The 13882-nt window shown below is 46.4% G+C and overlaps 1 protein-coding gene across 1 annotated transcript in view; it reads left to right on the forward strand.

Moving 5' to 3' along the window:
- Nucleotides 1-290: 290 nt before the first annotated feature.
- The window catches only part of Elovl5 (ELOVL fatty acid elongase 5), a 64879-nt gene continuing 51287 nt past the window's right edge, over nucleotides 291-13882 (forward strand). The window contains exon 1 of the mRNA XM_051197996.1: nucleotides 291-447. The gene's annotated coding sequence lies outside the window, so the exon portion shown is untranslated. The remainder of the gene's footprint in view (nucleotides 448-13882) is intronic.

Consider the following 13882-nt stretch of genomic DNA (forward strand, 5'->3'; position numbering starts at 1 on the left):
ACCCTGCTCCTGGATGCTAAAAATAATTCAGGGCATCTAGAACTTCACTATGGCTATTGCGCAGACTCTGCGTCCCACGCAGGCTTATTAGGAAGAAGCCAGAAAAACTGCCCTCAGACACGTGAACCACAGGGGACCAACCCCGGCCTTGGCTGAGCACCGCATCGGATTCTGGAATTTACAATCACGAAAGTTCTATCGCTTCAGGATTGGCTCCAAGGCCGCATGACATCATAGCGCTTGATCCAACCTCCGGGCCCGGATTGGCTGGCCGCGCCATTGTGACGTCACAGTCAGCCCACGCCGGGGGTTGAAGCTGCCGGGCGCCTTCCTCTTGCATCGCGGCTGCTGCTCGCTGCTGTTCCCGCGCCCGCTTGCACATCCTCCTGCTCGTGCGGTCCTGCTACCGCCCGGTGTTCCCCGCCGCCGCTCAAGCCAAGCCGAGAGGTGAGCCGCTTGCTTTGGGAACTTGGCGGGTGCCGTGGCACCGGGGCGCGGCCGGGCTGCTGGCGCCGTGAGGTCCGAGCTGGTCAGGCGGGGTGGGGTGGGGTGGGGGGGCGACGGCAGGCACCCGGGCCGAGCGAGCACGGGGCGAGCGGGGCTCTGCCCGGATGCTGTCGCACCTGTTCGTGGGTGGCAGCCACTTTGGCGCGCTGACAGGCGCGAAGATCTCAGGGAGGGATGGCGGCGCGCTAGGATTTTCCGCAGAGCTTTCTCCTGGCGGCAGCCAGGGCTGCCGAGCAGGAGCCCGCGCGGGTCCGGGCGGCACCGAGCGTCACCGGGTGTCGAGGCCGCGCGCCAACCTTTCCTTGCCTTCCCCTCCTTTACCGCTGCCAGGGACGCTAGCTAACCCGCGACCACTCTGCCTGGTATTAGCAGCTCCGCTTGCCCGGCGAGGGTGGGGACCCAGGCTCTGTGCTGCAGGCAGCGGCCTGGAGTCTATGGGTCCATAGAGTGCGCTGCTTGGACTTTTAGGAAAAGTGCACCTAATTGTTTCCTTGCCAGCAAGGCTTCCTCTTTCCCTATCCTTGGGGGTGGAGATAGTAACGCCAAGAGTGAGAGTTGTTCTTTTTAAATGATCTTGAAGCCCTTCGGGCACCTTTGAACTTGATAATGTTCCCGCTCAGGATTATGAGTTATGCTCATCGCTAGGCTCCTTGATTGCAAATTTGAAGGATGCGTTGGTCGAATTTTAAGGGGAGGGGGCGTTTGAAAGAATCTAATGCATGACTCATTATCCGGATACTCGAGAGGTATCTGAAAAATTGTGGAGAGCGAGCAGCCACTCCCCAGCTCCGACTGTCTTTCTGTTTTTTAATGCCAGGGCTGGTGGCAGGAAGTGTTTCATATGGTTGTACGGGAGGGTTGCCTGTTGGTTTTGTAATCTGTTCCTCTAACCGCTTGGCAGTTCCAACCTGTTGGTTTGTACTTTTGTTGCTTGCAAGGCCACACACAGCATTTGGGTCAGAATCTACAGCTCAGCTGGCTTTGCATGAGGTGAACACACACCTTAGATTTCCATTTACGGTTGGTCACAAGTGAACCATTTATCTAGTCAGCCCAGGTACTGCCTGTGACCTTGAAAGAAATGCTTCTTTCTTTTGAGATTTTCTCCTGATTATAACAGCACTGCCAGGAACTTTTTCTGTATGCCATCTCATTTTGCATCTTCATTTTGTCTTTCAGTTTCAAACTGAAGACAAAGGGGGAATGCTACACACTTTCACGGAACGTAGGGTAAACCTTAAAGAAAAATGAACGGAAACATGGTTGTCGGGTTTTTCAGAATAGGTATCTGGTAAGTTCAGGCACTGTACTGCTTGACTCAGTTTCCTTGTCAGTAAACCGGGTTCCGTGTTACTGGTTTATTAGGCGGTTTCAAGAGGCTATAAATGAAGGAACCAAACTGGGGTTCTGCTAAATTATGGGTTGATAAATGTTTCCTTTTACTTTCCTGGGACTAGCAGTATTTCCATTGGCTAGGACCTTAGCCCTTGGATGTCTACTGATTGCAGAAGCCTTTTCCCTGTACTGCCATGGCCATAATTATTGCTTGTGCTGCCTTGAGAGGCGAAGTACTTGCCCTTGTGTTGTGTTTCCAACATGAAGTATATACAAAATTGCTTGCCTTGTCTCCCAGGAACTGGGGCAGAGTAAAGCATATATGTTGCCTTTTTCTCTACCACTCACTAGATTTCTCCGTTGGCCTACTAACTCATGGTGACCACAGACCTCCTCCCCTTAGTTGTCTGTCTTTCCCTGCGTGCATTCCCTTTCAGGTACAGTTTGCTTGTCTGCCTTTCCCCCTTGCCTCTTTCCATTCCTTTGCTGATGCTGGGAGTTGAACCCAGAATTTCACACATGCTCAGCAAACCTTGCCTCTGAACTAATCCATCCGCCCGGTTTCATGGACTAATGATAAGAGAACCAATTTGCGGAGTATTTATTTCCATATACCAGGGTCTCCTGGGGGAGACGCATCACCCACCTTTTTGCTTGTTTAAAAGGAACTAAAGCCTAGAGATGCTGCCTTTCCTAATTTCACACAGCTCTGTTTCAAGCGGCATCACACTCCTCACCACATCTTTGTGATGCTGGATTGTTTGTCTAGTCAGTTATGTGTTATTTATGTAATTGTGCTATTTGGTAACTTTACAAGCTCTAACCATGTGCTTAAAGCACCACCTTAAACCATCTAGGATTAGCAGTCTGCTGTTTCTCAAACCTGCCCAAAATATGCTCCTTTATTTAACCTATACTTGGTTCATTTGTTTTAAGACAGGGTCTCCTGTAGTCCAGGCTGAACTCAGCTTATCAGTTTCTGAGGGTGACCTTCAGCTTCTGGTCCTCCTGCCTTTGTTTCTTGAGTACTGGGATAGAAGGCTAACACGTCTGCTTTGTGTTGGGCTGGGCACGGAATTCAGGGCTTCAGCATGCTAGGCAAGCACTCTACCAATCAAGCTATTGCCCCAACCCATGATTCATTTTTATTAACTTGCTGTCTTCCATTAGCTGGTTTGTATTAAGTGTGTGTGTGTGGTGTTTGGGTCCAAAGATGAGTGGAGCAGTTCCTGATTTCAAAGCTCTGGACTTGGCTTACATGTTGATCCTGTTTGTACACACTCATTTTATATTTTATACCAAAAGGGAGTCAGAGGTGGACTTCTGGGGGCATGTGTCTTGCGTGCTTCATGGCACAACTGTCTGTCAGATACTACAGTTTCTAGCAATGCTGAATTGGTCAGGATGCTTTTGGTGCAGGAAGCAAAACCCAGTTCAGGTAAGTTTAACCTCACACTCCTATGAAGGCCTTGAAAGCAAGACCTTTGCTCCACTTCACTGCAGCCCTCGGAGATACAGCTTCTGTCCTTAGGCTCATTTTGCAACATGACTGCCAGCAACTGTCTGGATCTCCCCTTGAGGTGTTTGACTTAATGCCCTGGCCACTTTAAGCAATAACTGAGAAGAATCTGATAACCTGGTATCCATCCCAATAGTGAGTTGACACTTGCCTCACCTAACTGGCTGGTGTACCTTTCAGGGGAGGGCTTGCATTAACACCACCAGCATGTCGAAAATAAGAGGAAGTTTGGAGGGTGAACAAGTGTGGAATGATTTGGCAAGAAGGAAGTGCAGGTGACTGAAGTCAGTAGAGACAGCACAAATACGACATTAGTCTGGCTTTGCTCTAATGACAGATATCTTAGTTACTGGATTGTTGTTATCAGACCACTAGATCACTTCCCGAGAATAGACCTCAGGCCTTATTAATTGATATCAGAGCATTCTCACTTAATAATAAGATGCTTGGGGCTGGAGAGATGGTTCAGTGGTTATGAGCACTGGCTCTTCTTTCCCAGGATTAGTGTTCAAGTCCCAACACCCACATGGCAACTTACAACTGGATGTAACTCCAGTTCCCAGGGATCTGACACCCTCATGCAGGCAAGACACTGATGCACATAAGTTAAAAAATAATAAGATGCTCAATTTAGATAAATGTCCAAGGTCACAACTCATGCAGCCCAGATGTTCCTGATGCTGAATCCTGATTTCTCTAAGATGTTCAGTAACAGAATGAATGCCACAAGGTGTTTTTTGTTTGTTTGTTTGTTTTTAAACTAGAAGGAGTACCTTGAGTTTTGTGCTTAAAAAATAGGAATGTTGTCAATATGTATAGGATAGATTGGCTAGGTTGGAGGTTTGGAATGTGGAGAGGTAACAATCTGCCTTACTTCACATAATGGTGCATGTGACAGGCTGAAAAAACAGGCTTGGGATGCAGGATTTGAGTAAAACACACATGTGTTAACTAGTGTCAGTGTGAATGAAAAGGCACGGGTGTTTAAGTATGGGTACGTAGAACTGACTGCATGGTTCCTTATCTTCACATGCCACCAAACACGAGAATTTGGCATTGGTCCCTGTCTCTTCCTTTAAAAAATGAAAGGAAAGAACATTTCTTAGTTTCATTTTTGCCAAGAATAAACCCCTTGTTTCTGTTTGGCAGTAGATGGAGATTGGATCTTTGAGGTCTTACAAAGGCATTACAACTGGTGGTGAAATTGCAGCCGTGGAAGCAAACTGCTGCTGTTTTTGTCTTCCGGAGCTTGAAGCATTACTCTAGGAGGTGGTTCAGCCTAGTTTTAAGGAAACACATCTCATATGTTGAGTTTGTGTGATAGGACCCTGTCTCCCAGGCCCTGATTTCAACCATAAATGTTACCATCACCAAACTTTTGGTTCCCAATGGCATGTTTTTTTCCCATGGCTAGACTTTCACTTGACTTGTAGTCCTCTACATCAAACATTGTGTGGTCCCTGGTAGTTTAAAACAGTCCTAGTTGGTGAGCTTTTAGAAATTCAGACTCCTGGTTAGGGAGATGGCTTCCGCTTGCAAGCCTGAGGGCCTGAGATAAATGCTTAGAACCCATGGCTGGGCGTTGGAGTAGGGGCAGGGAGTGATGACACCCTCATAGCACTGGGGAAACAATGGTTGGCAGGTCCCTGGAGTGCCCTGACTGTACAGCCTTGATGACTTGGAAAGTTACAGACCAGCGAGAGATCCTGTTGTGCCCCTACCCCTAAAAGAGGAATGATATTGTCTGGCTTCCTCAAGCCCACACCTGCACAAATACACACAAAGACTAAATTCCTGTCTTTCCTGCCCTTTCCTTCCCCACCTCTTGTGTCTGAAGTTCAGTTGTATTCAGGAAATAAGGGGTACCCCTGTACTCCTTATTGAGAGTTAGGCTTTGGTGCATTTGGTTTAACATCTCACATTGTTTGAGGTTCTCAGGACATAGTTAGTTATTTTTGTTGTGAGACTTTCAATGTTGGGATTCTGTCTTGGCTTTTTCTAACTAGAATAACCATTTTTCTAGAAACATACTTGTGACTTTTATATATATTTTTAGTTACTATATGAGGCCACAAGTCCCCACACACGCGCAAGTTGTGGTTTCTATTGGTTGAATACACCGTGGCTCTTTCCTGTTCCTTTGGTTAATACTTCTTGTTACTAACTTTAGGAAGCCATTTTGAACAGGCTTCATTGGAACCATGCCTAGGAATTGGCCAGGGGACGTGCTTTGAGTTTCTGGAGCCAAGAGTGCTGTTTCCCCTTTGTCTTGGCACAGTAAATGCTGTGACAAAGTGATTGTTATGAATTCTCCTTCCTTAAAGAATATTCTCAGGATACCAAATTCAATAATTACTCATTTGTTTCTCTGGGATTTCAGCAGTATGGTATGTCCCCAGGGCCAGTGTTCAAGGCACACCTGCTTCTTTGGAGAAGAAGCAAATTAATATTTACAGAGGTTGCTGACACCTCAGTCAGCTCTTGGTTAGTTGATTTGCACAACAGAAAATTAGCACTTGCTTCTGACCAAACTTGGGAATATTGATGTTATATGATCTGATGTGCGCATCTTGTATGCATCTAAGAAGGAAGGCCGTGGGAAGCATTTGAGTTAGTGGCTGTTGTGAAGTGTTATTTTAAGGTGTGTTTTGCTTATGCTGTTTAATGATGTGAAGATATGTTTCACTCTTTTATATGTTGCATTGCCTAAAACGCCTGATTGGCTAGTAAAGAGCTGAGCAACCAATAGCAAGACAGAAGAAAGGATAGGTGGGGCTGGCAGGCAGAAAGAATAAATAGAAGGAGAAAAAGAAAGGAATGAGGAGCCAAAAAAAAAAAAAAAAAGGAGTCTCCAGGAGCCAGCTACCCAGCAAGCCACGGAGTAAGAAGTCAAGAAAGGTATGTTGAACAGAGAAAGATAAGAGCCCAGAGGCAAATGGTAGATGGGATAATTTAAGTTAAGAAAAGCTGGTTGGAAATAAGCCAAGCTAAGGCTGGGCATTCATAAGAAAGAATAAACCTCCATGTGAATATTTATTTGGGAGCTGGGTGGTAGACCCCCAAAGAGCAGAGAGTCAAAGAGTAAAAAAACAACAGTAGTGGCTTCTGAGTTAGCAGCCACACAACCTATGTAGGGTTCCACACTTACCAAAGTGTGGGCTGTGGCAGGTAAGTTATGCCACCTTCTCAAGAGGCCAGTTTGTGTGGAGAACTTGGATAATAGCTGCATCCACTTTGAGTGGCATTGGAACCATCAGAATTCTGTTGAAAGTTAAGTAGGTTATTGGCCAGTAAGTACAGTCAAGAGTTCCTCCTGTACAGGATGCTTGAAGCATTGTTTATAGTAGCAACAGATTAGAAGAGCCAGTAGGGCAGATGTCCTGCAGCAGAATAAATTGTGCCATAGCTTGGCAAGGGAATACCCTGATTGGTGTGTGCCAAATAGAGTTGGTTTTTACCTTGAGCCACTTTTAGGAAGTACCCAATCAACATAAATGAAGTCATTTCCAGTTCACTGATCTTGTAAGGTAAGAACCTGAATTCAACAGAAGAGAAATAAGGTTCGGGATGTTACTTGGCTCTTTAAAGCTCCAGGGTTCATTGAGCCAGGTCTCAAGCCCACAAGGGTGCTGCAGTCTCTGAGGTCTTTGCACAGTGCTCTGGCCTCTAAGACCCAGTCACTTGGATGGGCCGCTCTGCTTCAGAAGGCAAGTGGAGGTCCTAGCCATCACGTTCTGGGAGGTTGGTGACAGTGTAAAGCTCTTGTTGACAGTAACTAAGCAAAGCTTTAGAAGTGGACAGGGAATAACAGCACTTGTGGTCAGGGCTTAAAAGGGTGGCCTTTCGTCTCTTCCCTCACTTTTTTTTTTTTTTTTTTTTTTTTTTAATATTCTGGTCTGAAGGCTCCTCTGTTTGTGCAATCAGTGTGGCACAGGGCAGCGCCTCAGTGGTAGGACCCTTGCTTCAGCGTTCCTAGTTCTGTCCTCAGTACTCGGAGAAGGAAAAAGAAAACAAGGAGTGCAGACACGGAGCTCGCTGGTCTAAGAACCCTGTGTTGAGAAACCTAGGGAATCCAGCATTGATGTCCTGATGTGGCCTTGCCCCATCAGGAAGGTGTAAGGCCTGAGAAGTGTGTGCTGCACTGGGTAGGAAAGGCACCCAGAGTCCCCAGGGACATCCTCTCAGAGTCCTGTGAGTGGACATGTAAGTCATGAGCGCTTTGAGAACACTAGGTCATTCTGCTACCGGCACCATTAGACTGCTGTGCTGAGCTGAGCTGAGCTGAGCTGAGCCGAGCCGAGCCGTCGTCAGCACCTTTCTCCCCTTGAGTTCTCTTGGGGTCTGTCCATCTTCTCAGCATTGAGCCTTCTTCCAGGTGAGTGTTGGGGGATGCTAACTTTGTCTGACAGTACTGTGATGACTTGAAAGTACCGTGGGTCTGAAAATAAAATCACAAGTCATATGATGGCTTATATATTAGCAAGGGATCTGGCAATAAAACCATCATGACCTTGGCCACAATCTGCAGAAGAGATAAATACATGGATACTATTATTATGTTTGCATTTGCTTTTCTTTTTTTTATTTCTAAAATACCACATTGCAGCACGCTTTGAAAGATATCCTGCACATTTTGGTTGTGGCTATACTGCACGCACCTCCACGCTCTAATAATGAGATAGATGGTTAGTTGAATTTAAACAAAGTGTTTTCATATGACCTGCCTTAGGTTGCACAGGCTCCAATGGAAATCTTTTAAGTCATTCTCTGTGGAGGCTTTGTAGAACTCTGTTCCAGCCCTCCTCTCTTAATTTTAACTTGGACTGCTATACAGCTTTTGTGCGCTTTGTACAAATTAGCTTGGAGAACATTAGAATTTATTTTGAATATTCACGTAATCACATCAGCCATGAGACTGCAATCAGATAGGAGGAATTTTAAGTAGCTACCCAGAGAAGAAAATATTGCTTAAAAAGCCCTTGAAAATTGGTCTCCCAGCTATTTGCAATTGCAGCCTGTTGGTTTAGCAGTTTCAAGTGTGACTGAGGTGGAGCCCAGTCTGAGCCCAGTCTCTTAAGGCAGCTGCTGAAAGGAGAGACAAGTGGAGTTATCTTGATGTCAGTTGACTGTCTTGGCTGCTGTCAAGAACATGGTTGCTCTGAATGGCTAGGGGCTTCTCCAGGACACTCTTCAGCTACATCAGAACCTCCATGTCCCTAGAAATGTAGCAGATACTGTAGTGGCTTCATTTTCAAAACAAGTAGTAGTAGAGTTTGAAGTGGGCTTTTTGACCCAAAGGAGGTGACTGGAGAAGACCAAGGCCTTCTCTTTCTTCCTCCCCTCCCCCTTCCCTTTTGTTGGTACTAGAGTTGAGTTCGGGGCCTAAGTAAGTCACATATGCAAGCACTCTGCCACTGAGCTACACTTGCTAAGTAAGGCAGCTGCTCGTGTTCTGTGTTTTGAGAGTCTCATCCATAGCCCAAGCTGGCATGGAACTCATGTAACTCCGCTTGGTGGCAGGCTCTTTTACCCTGCTTCCCCTTCCCAGGTGTTGATATTTCAGGTAAGGGCGTACCACTGTGCCTGAGCCCACATACTTGCTCTTCGTGGAGCTGTGTGGAGCAGAGATTGGACTTTTCATGGTTTTGAGAAATGGGGCTGATGTCATTTAAAGGGCCTCCGGAGTCTGAGCTGGAGGTAAACACTCGTAGACACTCCCGTAGCTCATGGCTGTTCTCTTGGCAGGTTGTCATGCTTCTGAGTGTCTCTCTCTGCTATCTGTTCCTATCCCACCCTTTCTCCTGCACTCCGGGCTCCTAACTCCTCTTTTCTAAGTGTAGGTGGCTATCCTCACAAATTCTGCTATTGTACAGCATGGTGGCAGCATCAGTGTGACCTGGTTTGCCTAAGCCTTCAAGCTAGAAGTAACCCTCCTATCAGCCACCCTCAGTCCACCTGGCTGTCAGTTACATGGTATGGCCCGCTCAGGCCTGTCCTGCCTGTCAGCTGCTTGGCTTTCTCAGCACATTTAGTTCTCTGCTTTCTTTCGGTCCCCCTTGAGTTCTGTTGCCAAAATGGCTTTCTGACACATCATTAGGATCATTATAGTTTGGCTCAAAGGCCTCTCCAGGCCTCATCCTTTGACCCTTTGGCCTGCGTGTACCTTTTAATCTTGGACACTTAAGGCTTTATGTTCACTTGCTCCTGTCTCTGCTTCATGCTTATTTGGATAGCTTCCTCATTAATGTCTGTGTCTATTGCCACTATTTATAAAGCAAAGCAAAATGATAGCAGAAAAGCAATTGTTTTTCATACTGCAAAACCTCACCTCTTTGATCCTTCTGGCTGAATTGTGTGTTCTGACCCCTTCTTGGCTCTTTGGCTTTGTGTTGGCTCAGGTTTCTTTTAAAATGTGAATGGCCAGCAGTTTTCTTCCCACAGTTGCTCAGAATCTGCCTGGCAAGACTTTCTCTGTGTTTTCAAAACCTGTGTGCTTTCTCGGTGTAGTGTAGATATCTGGCAAATATTTGCATGAACATTTCTCCCAAGTGTCCTTCAGATGTGTGCTCTACTCTGCAAGTGGCTGTGATGCTGATGTGATCCCTGAGAACCCTGAGCTACATGACACTTCATAAGCTGAGGAGCCCACCTGATCAGAGGCTGGGGCATATTTCTAGACCAAGAGCATAGAACAGCATCAACTCCCAGAGCATACGAATCGCTAGACATTCATCCCACTTGTCTAGGACCAGGGGAGATGAGTATTTTTAAAGGTGTTGTTTATTTGCATATCACATTGTATGCTTCAAGGTTGAATGTGCCTGCCATAGAACAGTCTGGTGGCACTATTTCCAAAGAAGGAATATAGTCAGCACTGGTGTCTAGGTACCGAAGAGGACTTGCCACCCTTTTTAACCTTATTTTGGTTAACCCCATGCCCAGGGTAGGGGTGGACAGGGTAGGAGCTGAGTGAGTAGCTGAGTTGATCATGCATATTCACACATTATAGCATGCTTCTACCATGTGAGGAACATGGGTCCTAGCTGGGTGTGGTGGTGTACATTTCTAATCCCAGCCGTGGGAGGCAGAGGCAGGTGGATCTCTTGAGTTTGAGGCCAGCCTGGACTGTGTAGTGAATTCTGGGCCTGATGGAGGGCACTGGCAGAATGAACATAACTGTGAGGCCAAGGTAGGGTGTTGTAGACAGCCAGGGGACAGTCAAGGATACGTTCACCAGATTGGAAAGCCAGGATGACACAGGAATCGGGCTGGTGGAAAGAGGAAATAGGCATGCTGTTAGGGGATGGAGAGGCATGAGAGGAAAACCAGCGATGGAGCAGGAAACTATCAGTGTGGGCCCTGGGGCCACCCTGAGGAGTCTGAACATGTTCCTACGAGATTTCAGCTGCTTCTGAGCCGTCAATGACAAGGAATTTGAGGGGAATTGTGTGAGTATAGGGGAGTGGATAGCTTCAGGGAGCCAGTGGCTTTGCTGGACATAGATGAAGTATTAAAAATAAACCTATAGAATTTAGGGACTAAGAAATTTAGAAATACTCTGGTCTGTTGTAGTTTACCAGGGCTGGAAACCTAAATGGCTTCCTGGAGTTTTCACAGAAATTAGAGCAATAGGGGAAACTGTGTCTCTAAACCTCTTTATGGCTCTTATCTAATGTGCTAATTTGGGAGAATAGGGTATTGTGGACACTGGCATTTTTATTGTATTAATTTTTATTCTTCTGTCATACCTCCACCTCTTCCAGACCATCCTCATTATATCCGAGTCCACTTAGTGCCCACAGGATACACAGGGACATAGGGGTATCCACTGGTGCATCGACCCCTGTCGGGGCCACACCCCTGGAAAAGAACTGACCTTCCTCCTTTGCCGGCAGCCGCCAACTGCAGTATCTCAGCTAGGAGTGGGGGCTTCATGGTCTCACTCTGGAATGTTTGGCTTAATCTCCTTTAGGCAGCCACAGTTGTGTGATTTCGTGGCCTTATGTCCAGAAGATACTGTTTTACAGGCGCCCAACCTCTGACCCCTAGAATCATTGCGTTTCCTCACCTGCGATGTTCTCTGGGGGAGATGTGATTTAGATGTTTAGGACTTATTGTCTACTTTAAACAGTGTGGCTTCTCTGTATTTAACCTTCATTCATTACAAAAAGAGACTTCCCCAATGAGGGGTGAGGGCTGCATTAATCATAGTTGGCCAGAAGTGATCCCAGCTGCTAGAGCAGGGTTCTAGGCTAGTTTGTTAAGGAAAAACAAAACAAAACAAAAAACAAAAAAAGTGTGGGGAGGGAGAGAGAGAGATGTTGGGGGAGAGGGTTCAGGGATCTCAGGTTGTCACTACCCACTGAGCTATTCTCTGGCCCTTGCTTCATGTTTTTGAAATTGGGTCTCTATGTAGTCCAGGCTGGCCTGGAACTCCTAGAATCCTCCTGCCTCAGCCTAGGATGTATAGGAGTGATGTACCACTTGCAGCTTCTGTGGGATTTTGAAAAAGCAGATTTTGTTTCTGGCATGGAGAATTAGACATAGGAGGCGGGTGGCTTTTCATTTGAATCTTAAGAGCTGAGAATAACTTGGAGAGAAGAGTGGTGAGGGCCTACTATGTGGATGGTCTACTCTACAGCGGGCCTACTGTGTGACGAACCTCCTGCGTGGAGGACCTACTGTGGAGAGTAGCATGTGAGACTGTGCCCCTCTGTCCTTCTGTGCTGCAGTGACACTGGGTACCTCCAGGAAGTGAGAGTTGTCCTTGGAAACCAGGGGAACTCTGACAGCACCAGATGTAGGGCATCGTCGGTGTTTTTCAGAGTTGACTGATTTCATCGTATCATTAACCATCCTGAGAATTGAGTTTTGTAGGAATACGTAGTACAAAATGGCAGAAGTTAATTTAGGACCACTTGGGAAGTTGTTGGAAATCCATCCTAATCACAAGCCACAACACGTTCAGCAAGTTTTGGTTTTAATGAAATGCATGCCAGCAGCTTCAACATCAGTTTTTAAAATGGAATGTGTTAAAACCGTAGACTCCAAAGACACACTAGTATTTACATGCTGAGGAAATATTAAACGTCTGTTTTTCATAACTATTACGTATCTGTAAGAGCAGAAAACTGTGCAGCAGAAATGCAGTTTGTAATGTGCAGTCATCTTGCTCTGAGGTTTTTTCAGGTGCCCTGGGTTGAGGCATGAGCGTGTGGGCTGTGCAGCCTTTACATATGCATTCAGAACCAAGGCTACACGGAAGGGTCACGGGCCAAGGGGGGGTCAGGCAGAAGCATGTTGGACTCATTACACATTGAATTGGAATTAATATTTGGTGCTCATATATTCAGAAGCCTTTGATTGTTACCAGCTATTTCAAGGCTCCAGTGTTCAGTATGTGACCTCTAGTTTTAGAAGCTGGGTCATAGCAAAACTTGAGTGGGTCACTCAACATGAGATGTGTGGGGGCAGTTGCCATTGTTTTGAGGTATACAGTTCCACAGTAAACATTTATTTATAGAAGGAGTGAATGCTTGTTGTGATAAGTTATTGTGTATGTGATAATCACCCCCTTCTTCCCAGTGTTGAATCTAAATTATTTTTGTTGTAATTTACATTATAGCCCTCCTTTTAAAAAAAAAAGTTTTTGAACATTTTATTTATTCCCTATTAAAATCAAAGCCCAAACTAAAAGTGAGAATAGTATAGAGCCCATAGTTGTAGAATCTTTGTCAGATCTCAGAGGTGACCGCTTTCAGTTACCTTTGAAGACTTTATCAAGCCTGGTCATGGGGCATCGGTGCCTCCTGACTCACAGAAAACTGTTTTCTGCCTCCTGCAGCAGCTCCAGCCACTGTCCACGCCAGGGAAAAGCAGGGGCTTGGTTTTGCCGAGTGCTCAGTAGCTGGGCTCAGCCCTGAGAGAGCTTCACCTCTTCTTTCCGGTTCTCTGCCTGGGTGAGCTCCCATCTTTGTTCATTTCTGTCACACCCATTTTTTTTTTCAGTTTTGAGGCCAGTGTTATCTCTAGGAGAACATGTACACTGGCTCATCTCCCTCAAGGGGCCTGGCTTTCCTGCCTCGTGGGCAGGGATGGAGGAAGTGTCCTTCCCTCCCTCCCTCTTTACCTCTGTTCCTCCTCTCCCTTTCCCCCTACTCCTCACCCCCCCTCCCCACTCCCTCCCTTCCTTACAAGGTCTCACTATGTAGCCCTGGTGGCTTTCCTGGAATCCTCGACCAGTCTGGCCTCGAATTTACAGAGATCTCCTTGTCCATATCTTCCAGCTGCTGGGGTCAAAGGTGTGCACAGCCATACCTGGCCTGAGTCTCACTCTTTACAATTGTTCCTCTTAGGTTGGAGTCCTGGTCTCTGTTGGTTATGCCTTTAACCTATGCCTGAAACACCCTGGCTTCCCCCTTTCTGCAGGCTGTCCAAGCTACCTAAGCTCTCAGTTTAGGGTGTCACTTTTTCCAGGAAGCACCCCTGAACCCAACACACCGTAATCTTGAGTTAAACACA

This window comes from Phodopus roborovskii, unplaced genomic scaffold (genome assembly GCF_943737965.1).
Source record: "Phodopus roborovskii unplaced genomic scaffold, PHOROB, whole genome shotgun sequence".
In the NCBI taxonomy this organism is placed as follows: domain Eukaryota; kingdom Metazoa; phylum Chordata; class Mammalia; order Rodentia; family Cricetidae; genus Phodopus; species Phodopus roborovskii.